General features: G+C 42.2%; 1 protein-coding gene across 2 annotated transcripts in view; it reads right to left on the bottom strand.

Moving 5' to 3' along the window:
- The window catches only part of spock1 (SPARC (osteonectin), cwcv and kazal like domains proteoglycan 1), a 605,301-nt gene that overhangs the window by 235,708 nt on the left and 353,424 nt on the right, over nt 1-16,169 (bottom strand). The window lies entirely within an intron of this gene.

Consider the following 16,169-nt stretch of genomic DNA (forward strand, 5'->3'; position numbering starts at 1 on the left):
GACAAGCTGACTAAGATGGGAGTAGACTCACACCTGGTGGCATGGATCATGGACTATCTTACAGAAAGACCTCAGTATGTGCGTCTTGGAAACTGCAGGTCTGACATTGTGGTCAGCAACACAGGAGCGCCACAGGGGACTGTACTTTCTCCGGTCCTGTTCAGCCGATATACATCAGACTTCCAATACAACTCGGAGTCCTGCCACGTACAAAAGTTTGCTGATGACACTGCTATCATGGGCTGCATCAGGAGTGGGCAGGAGGAGGACTATAGGAACCTAATCAAGGACTTTGTTAAATGGTGCGACTCAAACCACTTACACCTGAACACCAACAAAGACCAAGGAACTGGTAGTGGATTTTAGGAGACCCAGGCCCCTCCTGGACCCCGTGATTATCAGAGGAGACTGTGCAGAGGGTGCAGACCTATAAATACCTGGGAGTGCAGCTGGATGATAAACTGGACTGGACTGCCAATACTAATGCTCTGTGCAAGAGAGGACAGAGCCGACTATACTTCCTTAGAAGGTTGGCGTCCTTCATCATCTGCAATAAGATGCTGCAGATGTTCTATCAAACGGTTGTGGTGAGCACCCTCTTCTACGTGGTGGTGAGGAAGGCAGGCTCTACTGTAGGCACGGAGCTGGACAGTTTCACATCTGTGGCAGAGTGATAGGCACTGAGCAGGCTCCTGTCAATCATGAAGAATCCACTGCATCCACTGAACAGGATCATCTCCAGACAGAGGAGCAGCTTCAGGGACAGACTGCTGTCACCGTCCTGCTCCACTGACAGACTGAGGAGATCGTTCCTCCGCCACACTATGCGACTCCACTCGGCAGGATAAACGCTAACATTATTCAAAGTTATTGTCTGTTTTTACATGCATTTTTATTACTCTTTAATGTAATATTGTGTTTTTGTATCAGTATACTGCTGCTGGATTATGTGAATTTCAGGAGAAGTTGCACAGTGCCCGCCGATGTACCCACCCTACTGCTGCCAATGCCATTCAAAAACAGCCATGCTGTATTTTTTTTTCTTGTGCGGTTAATTATTGGGAGTCACCCCTACGCCCAGAGTCAGCAGGTGTTAGGATCAAATCTAAAATAAGACAAATAAAAGAGGAAAGAGAAGCTCTTATTTATGAGACAGGCAGGAGGCAGCTGAGATGAAACATCAGCATGAGACGCCGAACTGCTGACTGGGTGACGTTTGAAGCCTCGGAGTAACAGCTGATTAGCTCGGGAAGAGGACTCGATAAAAAGAGTCGCCAAGCGAGATAAAACACCTCAGTGCAAGGCAAGAGGCCGACTGCTCTGCAAATGAGATCATGAATTAGTTTTGTTTAACAACTGCATTTGCACAAATCTTACTTCAGAATAATTTTACGGAAAAAAAGAAAATATACCCTTGTGCAGTGTTGCATCTCACAAAGCCTTATAAAAACAAGAGCAATAAACACAGAGTAACACGACGCTGGGGCCAATTTGTTTGTTTGGTTTTGAACTTTATAAATGGGCCAATTCCATATTTGGCTTTCCCTCAGTCCGTACACTGCTTATTAATTCATTCTTCTGCTGAGGCATTCAGGCTCATTATTTATAAGGCCAACTACAGTCAGGTGTTTTGTGTTTTTCAGCATTAGGCACCCTGGGTAGGTCAGGGCAGATCAATCTCTGCCTTGTGTTAAAGAAGCATATGCAGACTACAAAAGGGTTTTCTCTTGAAAGTAACTCAGGCTTTATTCAAAGCTTAAGTGTAGAGCCCCAATGAACCCTACACACCAAAATCAGTTCTACCCCAAATCCAAGAAGCAAACTTCTTCTTCTTCTTCTTCTTCTTTTTTCTGCTGCTCCTGTTAGGGGTTGCCACAGTGGATCATCTTTTTTCATATCTTCATGTCCTCTTCATCTTGTTCTGTTACACCCATCACCTGCATGTCCTCTCTCACCACATCCATAAACCTTCTCTTAGGCCTTCCTCTTTTCCTCTTACTTGGCAGCTCTATCATTAGCATCCTTTTCCCAATAACTCTAATGTCTGCCTGTGTATATATTTTATGAGTAACTTCTTCTTCTTCTTCTTTCGGCTGCTCCTGTTAGGGGTTGCCACAGCGGATCATCTTGTTCCATATCGTCCTCTCCTTTCCATCTTGCTCTGTCACACCCATCACCTGCATGTCACCTCTCACCACATCCATAAACCTTCTCTTAGGCCTTCCTCTTTTCCTCTTGCCTGGCAGCTCTATCTTTAACATCCTTCTCCCAGTATACCCATCATCTCTCCTCCGCACATGTCCAAACCAACGCAATCTCGCCTCTTCTGACTTTGTCTCCCAACCATCCAACTTGAGCTGACCCTCTAATGTCGTCATTTCTAATCCTGTCCATCCTTGTCACACCCAATGCATATCTTAGCATCTTTAACTCTGACACCTCCAGCTCTGTCTCCTGCTTTCTGGTCAGTGCCACCGTCTCCAGCCCATATAACATAGCTGGTCTCACTACTGTCCTGTAGACCATCTCTTTCACTCTCGCTGATCCCCATCTGTCACAAATTACTCCCGACACTCTTCTCCACCCATTCCACCTTGCCTGCACTCATTTTTTCACCTCTCTTCCACAATCCCCATTACTCTGTACTGTTGATCCCAAGTATTTAAACTCATCCACCTTCACTACTCCCTGCATCCTCACCATTCCACTGACCTCCCTCTCATTCACACACATGGATTCTGTCTTGGTGTTTCTACTGATCAAACAAGCTTCCAGCCTAAAAATACCATAAAGGAGTAAAGACCATAACAAGATAACAAACCTCAAAAAAAAGGAGAGGAGAACCAAATAAAACCCTTGGCCTAACTAACAAAACAAAGTTCTTTAATGGAGTCTGTTTGACTACCACATGGGGAGAGCCACAGCGGACAGCTAGTTATTAATAAATCTGCAAAAATTTCTGATGTCTTCTAGTTGTCATTGTGGAGTATTAAGTGTTGATTGATGAATGAAAAATGAGGGGAAACAATTTATCATAAGGCTGGAAAACAACAAAATCTCTACAAAGTGTAGGTGTCTGAACACTTTCTGATAAGAAGTCTGTACATTCCAATGAAATAATGTCAGACAGGCACACTTTATAAAAAAAAGAAGACTTAAGGGCAGGCAAGCAACGCACATCGAGGAGGAACCAGAGAATGAGCTGTGACACATCCAGTGGAATTAGAGAATTACGCCTGTCCTGACACTCAAACAGTCAATTTTTATCGTGCAGCTTGCATCCTCTTGGCCCTACTTAAGTGTGTGAATTTAATTTTCAAATTCAGTCAAGCACAATAATAACTCAAATGCAATGCATTCATGCCCAGTTAATGGCAGCAATAAAAGCAGCACCATTTATTAACTAATATTTTCTATTTGTGAATGCACTAATACAACATTTCCATCCATCAATCTAACATCTGCCTGGCAACGGAGCACTTGAGTATCTCTGTGATGGAATGAATTACAGGCTGGAGAGAGAGAAAATGTCAACGGTTAAATATAATAAATAGATATATAAATAAAGGACAATATGGCAGCACAGTGCTTAGAGCTGCTGCCTCATTGATCCAGCATCCTGGGTTCCATTTCCACGTACATTTGCTCTTCATGAGGAATGCTGAACCCTTGTCTGTGGGGATTTTCCACCTGGTACTTTATACTTTATTTGTCCCAAGGAGAGAAATATTGATAAACTAGGGGGCTCTGCCCCCTGCTCGCTTTGCACGCCAACCCCCAGGAGGGCACTATGCACTTTCCAGTTCGCGGATCAGCCGCTTGCATATGGGGATCAGGATGTACAATTTAAACAGATTGTTATTTTACCATACCATACCATTTTATTTGTTGAGCGCTTAAAAGCACAGCATTACAACTGACCAAAGCGCTGTACAGTTAAAAAAGAAGCAGGACTAAAAACAAAATATTAAAAACAAACATCCATCCATCCATCCATTTTCCAACCCACTGAATCCGAATACAGGGTCACGGGGGTCTGCTGGAGCCAATCCCAGCCAACACAGGGCACAAGGCAGGAACCAATCCTGGGCAGGGTGCCAACCCACCGCAGTTAAAAACAAACATTAAGAGAGAATTTAAACAGAGATACTAAAAACAGGTGAGAGGACCCAATAAAATTGAGAAATAGGAAGAAGCAAGTGGAAATGAGACAGGTTAAGAATTAAAAGCCAATGTGAAGAAGTGTGTTTTTAGGCATGATTTAAATGTGGGAAATTGTTATGGGAATTGTTACATATGCATAATAGAACGAACTATTTTACATTACAGCGAGTAACTAACCATATTAAAAAATAGTAAAACGTCAAGATTTGACAGTAAATTATGTTTCATGTTGCGTTAGAGTTATTTGTTGCGTTATACAATTTCATTCTGCTTGGATTTGAAATTAACACGCAAATATTTTATAACCTTACACTTTAATTGTAACACTTCAGTAAAACAATTTTCTGAATTCACTTTTTGTCAATATCGCAATGAATTTTGATTCTGTGTGTGGAATATGGCCGGCAGCTTATCCCGGCTAATACCTCCAAGCCACCAGATGGAGCCATCCCAGCAATATGGAGGGGCCCCGAATTCCAGCATGGCATCATGCAACATGAAGTCTTTCATCACAGCCCTGCTGGATAATGTGGGGGCCGCCAGGGGACGCTGCAGGGAGGCCCAGGGAATTGTATTTTCCTTATAGTCTGGAAGTACTTCCCAGGCGAGGGGATGGAAAGAACGACGTACTTCTGGGCTGAAGAAAAGGAGTTTTCACCCGACCCGGAAGTGTTATAAAGTCATATGGACTGAGGGACAGAAACACTTCCGGGTCAAAGACGTTAACAGGACTGTGGGAGATCCCAGCAGTGGGCCAAGTTGGGAGGAAGGGTGACTGAGCTGCTGGGAGGTGTGGAGGATTTGGATTATTATTATTAATATTATTGTGATTGTATTGATTACTGAAAGTACAGTGGAGGTGAAGGTGCTTTGTGCACTTTAGTGTATTAATAAATGAAGTTCTTGAACTTATATCTGGTGTCTGACGCATTGTCTGAGGGTTCAAGGGGACGACAGCGCCCCGTATCTGTCACATGTGTTTGGACTTTCATCGTGACAACACAACGTATAACTACCCGTGAGTGAATTTTCTTTCTTTCTTTTTAATAAATAAACTGACTTTTTTGAATGTTTGGCTCTGAGAGTTGTTGTCTTTGCCAAAGCTATTCTTACGGAAAACTGTTAACGTTTTAATCCATCCATCCATTTTCCAACCCGCTGAATCCGAACACAGGGTCACGGGGTTCCGCTGGAGCCAATCCCAGCCAACACAGGGCACAAGGCAGGAACCAATCCTGGGCAGAGTGCCAACCCACCACAGGACACACACAAACACACCAAGCACACATTAGGGCCAATTTAGAATCGCCAATCCACCTAACCGGCATGTCTTTGGACTGTGGGAGGAAACCGGAGCACCCGGAGGAAACCCACGCAGACACGGGGAGAACATGCAAACTCCATGCAGGGAAGACTCGGGAAGCGAACCCAGGTTAACGTTTTAATACAAATGGAATATCAAGATCTCCTTAAATTGTGCAATATCATCCGCGGGAGATTTACTGCATTACCTTTCTTGTATACATCCTTCTTTCTACAGTAATTCAGCCGGTGGAAGACCGGATGGTGGTAACAGGTGCAGATATTCTTCAGGATATTGTAAGTTGATGTTTTCATGTTCCTCACAATCACCACCAACTGTTTCAGTATAGTCTATTCATACGCATTTTACCGATTTACTGTTTAACCGATCAACAATTTTAACGTTAATTCATTTGACTTTATTGTTTCTCAGTGCTAGGATTGCTCATGTACTTTTTTCTTCTGTTGATAACCCTTCAGGATGAAATTCTTCAATAAGATTTGGGCATAATAAATCTTCTTTTATTGGGAATTTAAAAGTGAGGAAAATGTAAAAATTTATAAGAGCTGAGAGAGCAGGAACTGTGTCTGACAAAAGCATTCACACGAATGAGAGCAGAAAGGAAAGTGGGAGTGATTCAATATGGCTGAGAGGAGGGCGGGACTTAAAAAAATCTCATGGCCAAAGTCTCATCTCACGGGACTTGAAAAAATCTCTTTGAAAAAGTCTCGTCTCAGGATTTCCTTTTATAAAAGAGAGATATATAACTAATCTAAAAATTAAACCTTGCTTCTTCAAAAGCTGTTTGGGTGGCAGCTTTCAGTTTCCTTTAAAAATGTTCAATCCAGGGTCCTATGTCACTTACTTGGGGCTTGCTGAGATCACATTTTTATGCTATTTTCTTTATTCTATAAGATTTCTGACCACAGCCTAGCATTATAAACAGCAGATTCAGAAGGCATTCTGGCCCCTTGACTTTTTCCACGTTTTGTTATGTTGTTTTCTAAAATCTTTTAAACTCCATTTTTCCAACAATAAGCAACAAGCAATACCCCAGAATTGCAATGCAGAAATGGATTTTAGAAATGTTGACAAACTAATTAAAAATAAAGAAAAAACTAAATATCCCCTTTACACAAGTATTTTGACCATCTGTTATGACACTTGAACTTTTGTAGAGTTGCACTGAGCACCACTGAGATGTTTCAACGCCCTGCTTGAAGCCCACCTCTGGTCAATTCAGTTGGTAGGACTGATAAGTTAAAGGACACACAGCAGTCTATTGAAGGTCCCTGCAGTTGACAAAAGCCAAGCCATTAGGTCAAAGGAATTGCCGGCAGAGCTCAGAGACAGGCACCGATTTGGGAAAGGCTGCAAACAAATTCCTGAAGCACTGATGGTTCCCAAGAGCACAGTGGCATTCATAATTCTGGAAAAAACACAACTCTTCCTAAAGCTGAACGTTCAGGGGAGAAGGTTCAGGGTAAGAGAGGTGACCAAGAAAATGACGGTCACTCTAGCTGAGCTCCAGAAAACTTGTATGAAGATGGAAGAAACTTCTAGGACAGGGGTCCTTAACTCCAGTCCTGGGGGGCACCAGTGGTTGCAGGTTTTTATTATAACTATTTTCTTAATTAGTGACCTGTTTTTGTGGCTAATTAGCTTATTTTGAGTTAATTGTAATTGATTTGCTCTTGAAGGCTCAGACCCCTTAACTATTTCATTTTCCTTAATTAGCAGCAAAACAATAATGAGATACAAAATGAGCCAAAACAACTGGTGGTACAATATCTGAAAATAAAGAAAGACGAAGGTCAGATGAATTTTCTGCTCAGGTCTCCAAAACATTTGAACAGTGCTCTTAGAGAAGAGAAAATCAACAATTTAGTAAATGTATTGCACAATGAGAGCAGCAACAAGCCATGGGACAGAAGAACAAGAATCTGCGCCTAATTAAACAACTGCTTGGAGTGAAATTGGTTGGAGTTTGAGGCCCTGACTTAGTTGGTCTTCTGTTGGTTCACTCACTTCACATTTTATTTCTGTTTGGGTGCCATTTAAAGAAAATAATGAAGAAATTCAAAGTAACAAATCTTAAAAGAGAAGTCAATTAAAATTAATTCAAAAGAAGTTAATTAGCAGCAAAAACAGGTCACTAAACTAAGAAAAGAGTTAGAATGAAAACCTGCAGCTTCTGCGGTCCTCCAGGACCAGAGTTGGGGACCCCTGTTCTAGAAGGACACCCATCACTGCAACACATCACCATTCTGAGCTTTATGAGCGGGTGGTCTGACAGAAGCCTCCCTTCAGTAAAACACATACGATAGCCCACTTGGAGTTTGCAAAAGAAGCGCCTAAAGGGTTAGGGTTGGGAAAAACAAAAATTCTCTAGTTTATTGAAACCAAGACTAGCATCAGATCTGAAGGAAACCAGGCACTGTGACACCCCATGTTGTGGCAAAGCTGGCGCCAGACTACACAGCGGGCATCTTGTATTTCAGGACTGGCTGGGATCAGACTTGGAAAAACAGACATGAAAAAGTGTTTGTTTTTTTTTTTCAAAAATAAAAATGGGTTTTATTTACAGGTGCACAAAAAATAAAGTCCCCATTAAAAATAGTGAATTATATTTACAGTGACTTAGCAAGTCCCAAAATGAAAAATAAAGGCAAAAAAAATGTTTATACACAAACAGTAGTCTTCCTAAAGAAAGAAAATAATCAGGATGAAACTACACACAACATCGTCCAAAGAATCCCAAAATATTTACAAGAAATAAAAATGTATATACAAGAAAAACAAAGTGCACCGCAAACCCAAAAATCAATATAAATACCTCCATTAAAATAATACTACAACTAGGTGATATCTATCCATCCAGCCATTGTCTAACCCGCTGAATCCGAATACAGGGTCATGGGGGTCTGCTGGAGCCAATCCCAGCCAACACAGGGCACAAGGCAGGAACCAAACCTGGGCAGGGTGCCAACCCACCGCAGGACACACACAAACACACCCACACACCAAGCACACACTAGGGCCAATTTAGAATCGCCAGTCCACCTAACCTGCATGTCTTTGGATTGTGGGAGGAAACCCACGCAGACACGGGGAGAACATGCAAACTCCACGCAGGGAGGACCCAGGAAGCGAACCCAGGTCTCCTAACTGCGAGGCAGCAGCGCTGGTGATATCTACTGTAAATCTATTTATATCAAAGAAAATATTTACAAATAAAGGCACATGCGGGTGGCACTGTGGTATAGTGCAAGCGCTGCTGCCTCGCAGTTAGGAGACCCGGGTTCGCTTCCTGGGTCCTCCCTGCATGGAGTTTGCATGTTCTCCCCGTGTCTGTGTGGGTTTCCTCCCACAGTCCAAAGACATGCAGGTTAGGTGCATTGGTGATCTTAAATTGTCCCTAGTGTGTGTGTGGGTGTGTGTCACCTGCGGTGGGCTGGCGCCCTGCCCAAGATTTGTTCCAGCCTTGCACCCTGTGCTGGCTGGGATTGGCTCCAGCCGACCCCCATGACCCTGTGTTAGGATATAGCGGGTTGGATAATAACTCACTGACTGACTGGCACATGCCGCTCTTTGGTATACTAAAGAATAATAAGCTGCTCTACCACCACACTATCCACAGCACTCAGTCACTCTTAGCGGCAGGAAGTGCCTCTTACACTCGGGGAGCAAATCTACACCTCTAGCGGCTGACGCAGGTACATTCTGCACAGGTGCTACGCTCAACCCCTGCGAGGTAATGAATTGAATAGGCCAGCGGCCGTGCGCGCGTATGTGTTTGTGCGCGTGAGCGAGCCTGAGCACGAGCACGAGCACAGCCCGACGCGCTCCCTTCTGACGAGCCGATACGTTCTATGAAAGTAAGTTACTTTTTCTCAGGGATTACATTCTCAAACGTAGGCATGCGCAAAACTTAACTGAACGATCCGCACCTTTCTCTTTGTTAACAGCAGGTGGCTGAAAAGATGCTTGACTTGATGACGGGGTATGACCTGGAGGCGGCCTGACTTGTCTCCGGGGTCTCGTGCGTGCACCTGCCGAAGCCAAAGTTAAAATGCTTGCGAAAGCGCACCCCGCACTTCAACCATTTAATGGTATGCGCCTTAATCTCTCACACCGTCTAAGTCGAGTTTATCCCACTCTTAGGACTTTTTTCCTTTAAAGTGGTAACGCCTGGTAGGCGCATTACCACACCATCATCATCTGTAATACCATTCCACGGACGAGGCATGGTGGTGGCAGCAGTTGGGGTTGTTTTTGCAGCAGCAGGGACTGGGAGACTTAATAGGGTTCAAGGGAAAGCTGAAAGGAGCAAAGTACAGAGATATCTGCTGCCAAGTGCGGCATTTGGGGGTGGCAAGTGGGGCGACCGCCACAGGCCAAGCGCCTAAGGGGGGGCCCCACTTTTGAGGTGCGTGTGTCCCGTTCGAGCAGATTTGTCAAGTTATATTCTCCAGTTATATTTTGATAAAGTCCGCATGTTATCTTGCAACAATATTGTAATGAGAAAATCCGGTGTATGTTAACATTATTTTTATTAAATTTGTGTGCAAGTTTATACAGTCCACACATACCGGTAACAGCGTTTGACGGGTCAGCCCTGGGCCCTGCACACCCCTAAGGCCGCTTCTGTCTGCTGCAGGACACTCGGGACCTCAAACTGGACTGAAGGTACACCTTCCAACTGGTCAGTGACCCAAAGCACGAAGCAAAGACATCATGGACCTGTGAGTGAACGTGAGCCCAATCAAACATCTATGGAGAGACCTGAACAGAGCCATCCATCTAACCTGACAGAGCTTGGGAGGCACTGCAGAGAAGAACGGCAGACGTTCCCAAACCCAGAAGTGTGTGACGTCAGATCCGAGAAGACTCCGGACTAGAATCTCTGTCAACTGAGCACCAAATAAAGGGTCTGAATACTTGTATCTATGTGATATTTTAGATTTGTATTCTTAATTAATTACAAGCACTTCTGAACTCCGATTTTCTCTTTGTCATTCTGGGGTATCGTGTGTTAACAGATGTTGAGAAAAAATGAAGTGAAATGATTTTATCACAAGGCTGCGACAAAATGTGAGAAAAAGGGACAGGGTCCGAATACGTTCTGAATGCACCGTATGCTTTACTATCACATTTAGGCATTGCTAGGGGGGCAGCTCTAATAGGTTCACCCCCACCAAGATGATTTACACAAATGGACATGAATAGCCAACACAGCAGCAACACCTACGCAATTAAAATTATTTAATTTCTCAAAAATGCTGGAAAGAGCCCACTCCATTGCGCTCATTTAAGCAACTGTCATTATTCATGCCCATTTTCTCTGCCGGAGTTAAAAAGTTTCACCACCTTTGCCAAATGCTGCTGATTTGCTCTGCTTCAGGGTTCAACTGTCAACTGTTGAGATACATTGATGATATATGATATAATGAGACCACTAAATCGACAGAGAAAAATCAGCAGGGGGCAGCGTTTGCCAAAACTAGGACTTGTAGGGCTGTCGGTTGATTTTGGATCTTATGGCCACTTCTACAGAGTCAGGAGCTGTGCTTTCCAGAGCTTTACTGCTGTTATTTATTTTATAATTCTTAATTTCATAGAATGAATTGTCTAAAGCAGGTTTGATAATGAAGGAATGAATGAATAAAAGTGGCCTGTTATAATCCAGCCTTTGTTTCATTTAGCTTGGGCTCGGCATTGTTCATCTTTGGGCAAGCTCAAAAATAGAAATCTTTGGGATTAAAAGACGCTACATAAATTAAAATGATAAGCATTCGTTAGAATTTAAAATTAAATTTAAAAAATAACCTTAAGGTGACGTGAATGTGACTCTACAGGCACTGTACTGATGAGGTGCCGTTGAGCCTCCTGTGAGAAAGATCTGGATGATTTAGGACACGGCCTTCTAAATCCCACTATTCACTCTCTCCTTTGTGCGCTGCAGTAAATTCCAATGCTAACAATCAGGGAGGCATTTGGCCTGAATAAATCGGAGCTGATATCATAAAAGAGTCTTTTAAATCCAGCGAGCGCTAAGCTGCAGCCTCCTCAGCTATCTCTGTTCGCCGGCACTCAGAATCCATGCAAGGCGACACAAATCACAAATAATCATCATGTCAGACTTCCAGTCAAGTTTGTGGTTAAGGAGGATTTCTTTGGTTCCTTGTTATGGTCATTCTCCTTGGCCTTTTGGATGAGTGGCATCACTGAGTGATGATGCACCTCGGGATGCTGACTAGAGGCTAGAAGGCTCAGTGGTGCAGGAAAGCTTTCTGGCAAAGCTACCATCCAATAGCTTCAAATATCTTCTGACCCTGGGACTGGGCAGACACTTGACATCAGACTGCAAAATAATTATTTTATATGGAATCGTACTAGAATCATAAGCATACTAAGTGATTTTACAAGTAAAGCTGCTTCATTATTTCTTTTTATAAATAGCAGGGAAGCTGGTGAAGTGTCTTAGACAGGATCACACAGTGGAGTGAGCGATGGAGACTAAACTGGCACTTTACAGTTTATAGTCAGGTAGCTCTGAGCCAAGGAAAAAAAGATAGAAATGTATGAAAGGCACTAAATGATAAATGTGAAAGGCACTATATGACCGAGAGATAGACAGATAGATAAATAGATATAAAAGAAACTATATAACTGATAGATATAAAAGGCACTATATAACAGATAGATAGATAGATAGATAGATAGATAGATAGATAGATATAGATATAAAAGGCACTATATAACTGATAGATATGAAAGGCACTATATAAAAGAGATAGATAGACAGATATGAAAGGCACTATATAACTGATAGATAGATATAAAAGGCACTATATAACTGAGAGATATAAAGATAGTGAGACAGAGAGTGTAAATGCCAAGCCATATTATCTGGCATACCCAGACAGGAGGACAAGATTAAGGAAAAGTGCGGGTAAGCTCCTAATATTGTATATTTTCATCCCTTGTTCGTTAAATAGCAGCATCCAAGGACTGTGGTAGTCAGGTGGAGTCCTGCAGGGCCTGAGAGGAGTTGTAGTACCTAAAGTCAGCCCAGCTGGATCTCATGGGTGCCACCACAGGTTGCTGCAGGAATTCACAATCCTTCCTGTTTGGGATTTTTGGAACTTTTTTTTATCATCAAGCCCATTTCCTTCTTGATTTGTGTTCTTCTAAAAGATAAGATGACACCTTAAAATTGCATTTCTTACTCCTGAAGCCAGTCACTTCAATCTTTAACTCAACATTTTCATGGCGCTGTATAAAACAAGCGGCCAACCTCGTGACCTTACATCTTTAAAGGTGCCAACTTCAAATTCCACTTCTGGCTTTCCAGGCCAGACACTTTATATCTCAAAGGCTCTGTATTAAGTGCCACTAGTGCACATTTTCTTTTATTCTTTCCCTCTGTTTGCTGTTATTAGTTTAGGGCTCTAGAACTCAGAGCAGTAATTGTTTCTTGATGAAGTTGCTGGTACTGATAGATAGATAGATAGATAGATAGATAGATAGATAGATAGATAGATATGAAAGGCACTATATAATAGATAGATAGATAGATAGATAGATAGATAGATAGATAGATAGATAGATAGATAGATAGATAGATAGATAGATAATGTCACATATGCATGCCAGAGGATTGCCCTGTGGGCTCACTTAAGGTATGTGATGCCACCCTGACATGAGAGAGGGCCTTGACGCTAACAACCCTGTCTCCTTTGTACCCTCACGGCTTCAAGAAGTGGCCCCTTGAGGGTAGCAGAGCCAGAGAAGCCCTTTCCCTTCTGATCCATCCAATAAAAAAAGGGAGATGTTTCCGGAAGCTGAGGTTTCATTTGGACCTGACAGTGTGACCGGATTAGAGGGCATCAAGCCAGAACTTATTGTAATACCATTGAGCGCTTGTTGTTTTTTATTTATTTTTGACCATTTTTGCTTTGATTAAATAGGGTTTGTCTGTTTGGCACCCCAACATTTGTGTCACATCCTCTTAATGCTTTTAAACAAATGATATGTCTGCCTTTCAGAAGCACTACAAAGCAATCACAAGGTGAATCCAGGAAAACTTTTTCATTTTATACACCAAATGAGTCTGAGAGTAAAGTGAATTAAGAAGGACGGAGGCACGAGGGCAGGAAATGAAAACATTTCCATGAGAAATTCCATTGTGTTTCACATTATGCAAGTGCCATGAAAGTTATCTGGCATGAAATGAATGTGAAGGTTATAAGCACATGCCCACCCACACTCCAGCAGATGGTAAAGGATGATGAAGTGGTGAAGTGCCATGTCACCAGCGCCTGCCTACTGTTGGCACACTTTGGAGTTCTGGGCTAACCTGGCTGATGGATTCTAATGCAGCACTTCAGTTACGTATGATCGCCCATTTCAGGACCACAAGCAAATTTCTACTGCCTGAAGGATCTTTTATTTAACCAAAACAAGTCTCAAAGGTGCTATATAAAATAAGCAGCTTTATCCTTACATTTGCTACTTGGAATCGGGATTGGCTGCATGGGAAACGCAAGCTAGTGGGTTCAAATCCACGTGTCTGTCTGATCTCCCCCTTCTCAGAGGCCTGATATTAAATGAAGTGTTTTATCATCAATCCCACTCCCTGACACTTGCCTTCTTGATTTGTGTTCTTCTCTAGAAAAGACAAGGTGGCACCTTCAAATCCCATTTCCTACTCCTGGAGCCAGTGTCACACATGTGCGAGTGAGAGGAAGCTGGCAAAGAACTTCAGGTGAGGCCTCACCAGTGCGTTATAAAGCTCCAGCATAGCCTCCTTGGACTTGTACTCCGAACATCAGGGCGCAATATAACTTAACATTCTCTTAGCCTTCCTGATCACTTCTGTTCACCGTCGTGATGTCCGCTATGATCCCTTTGCTCCTTTTCATTAAGGATACTTTGAACTTTCGAATCCCCCCATTAAGTATTCCAATGTAACATTTCTACTTCCTCCATTTACTGACATTAAATTTCATTTCCCACAAATCTGCTGTTGAAGCCCCTCTGTAACAGTTTAGCTGATTCTACATTATCTGCCCCTCAACTGTTTTCCTTAATAATTCCTTCCGTTAATTTCTTAGTAATACACGTAAAGCTTACAGGGCTGTAGGTACTTTATTTGTCCCCTTATTGATATTTAGCTTTAGCAGAAGCTCAATAAATATTTATACACCAGAATGAGTAAAAAGAAAGAAAACATCAGAGTTTGCAGTCCCAGTCAGGCACTATACGGGCACATTGCTGTTGTTACCTCTGATTATAAACATATGTGTAAGAGTCATTTTCTTACTTACATAAGATTCATGAATATTACACTAGATGACAAAGCATAATCTATGGGAGGTTCCTATAGCCCCATAAGTTGAGTGAAATTGGTATATTCTAGCTATTTCTATTTGCCTTCACTAAACACATGTGAATTTCCCCTTGGGATTAATAAAGTATCTATCTATCTATCTATCTATCTATCTATCTATCTATCTATCTATCTATCTATCTATCTATCTATCTATCTAAACATTATTCTTCAGTTAGTGACCAGCCTTGCCATGTGTAAGGTGTGGAGGGCATATGGTTTTAAACCGTGTCCGTGCCAAAGGGCCTTTTGAGTGTATGAAGTAACTCGTAAAACAGCACTTATTTAAGTGCATAGCCATATGTTTAAAGCATACAGAAGAAGAAGCTTTTAAAGTATATGAGAAGTTAAGAATCTATGAGTATAGAAGAAGTAAAGAACTTTTAAGTACAGAAATAACTAAAGTTTCTCAAGAAAAGCTACGTTTAGAGAAGGTAGATTTTTCCTTTATTTTGCCTTTTATTCTATGTGTCTAACTACTTTTTTCTTTATTCTTGTGTGGATTATTTACTTTTAATTTTCACTAAATATTTTTTAAAATTAACTTCTGGACTGAGAGATTTCTTTCGGCACACGTTTTACCCGTGCTTGATCTTGCCGTATGCTTCGGCGGCTACAATATCAGTTATTATATTTTTTCACGTGTGCCAATCAACTTTTGTTATTCATTCCTCCTACACTTGCTGAACAAACAGGCCCTGGCCTAATGTTACTCGACTGTGGACCTCTTTTGTAAGTTGCTTTGGATAAAAGCGTCTGCTAAGCAAATAAATGTAAATGCAAATGAAGGAGCCCCAGTGGTGTTTCTTGACACACTTCTTCTGAATCATTTGCTGGCTGAAAGTCCTCAGTGTTGGTGTGTCAGAGTGAGAATGTGCAGCGTTGCTCATAATGGCACTCAGTTTTGGTTAAATTCTCTCCTTTGCTATGACCTCCAGGGGGTGTCCCATAACTGAGTCTACATCTTTAATTAGGTTGTTGATTCAGTGGGCTTCTCTTGAAGTGACGTCACCAGCCCTGCAGAGCACAGCATAGAAAATCATACTGGCAATCACAGAGCTGTAGAATATGTGAAGGATGTCACTTCCCACTTTAACTCTTTGAGGGCTGAATATTTTTTTCCAAAAGGTGCACAAAGCAGTGGTTTCACACATAAATCCATATAAGTTTATTGTTATGCAGTGATGTGGCTGCTGTCAGCGCAGGTGCGGAGGGTGGCTCAAGGGCCAGTAGAAATATATAGTGAGTTGGCAGCCTGGCTGTCTTCATGCTGCAGGTGGGTAGTGGTGGCAGTTGTAATGTGACGTA

This window comes from Polypterus senegalus, chromosome 13 (assembly GCF_016835505.1).
Source record: "Polypterus senegalus isolate Bchr_013 chromosome 13, ASM1683550v1, whole genome shotgun sequence".
NCBI lineage: Eukaryota > Metazoa > Chordata > Cladistia > Polypteriformes > Polypteridae > Polypterus > Polypterus senegalus.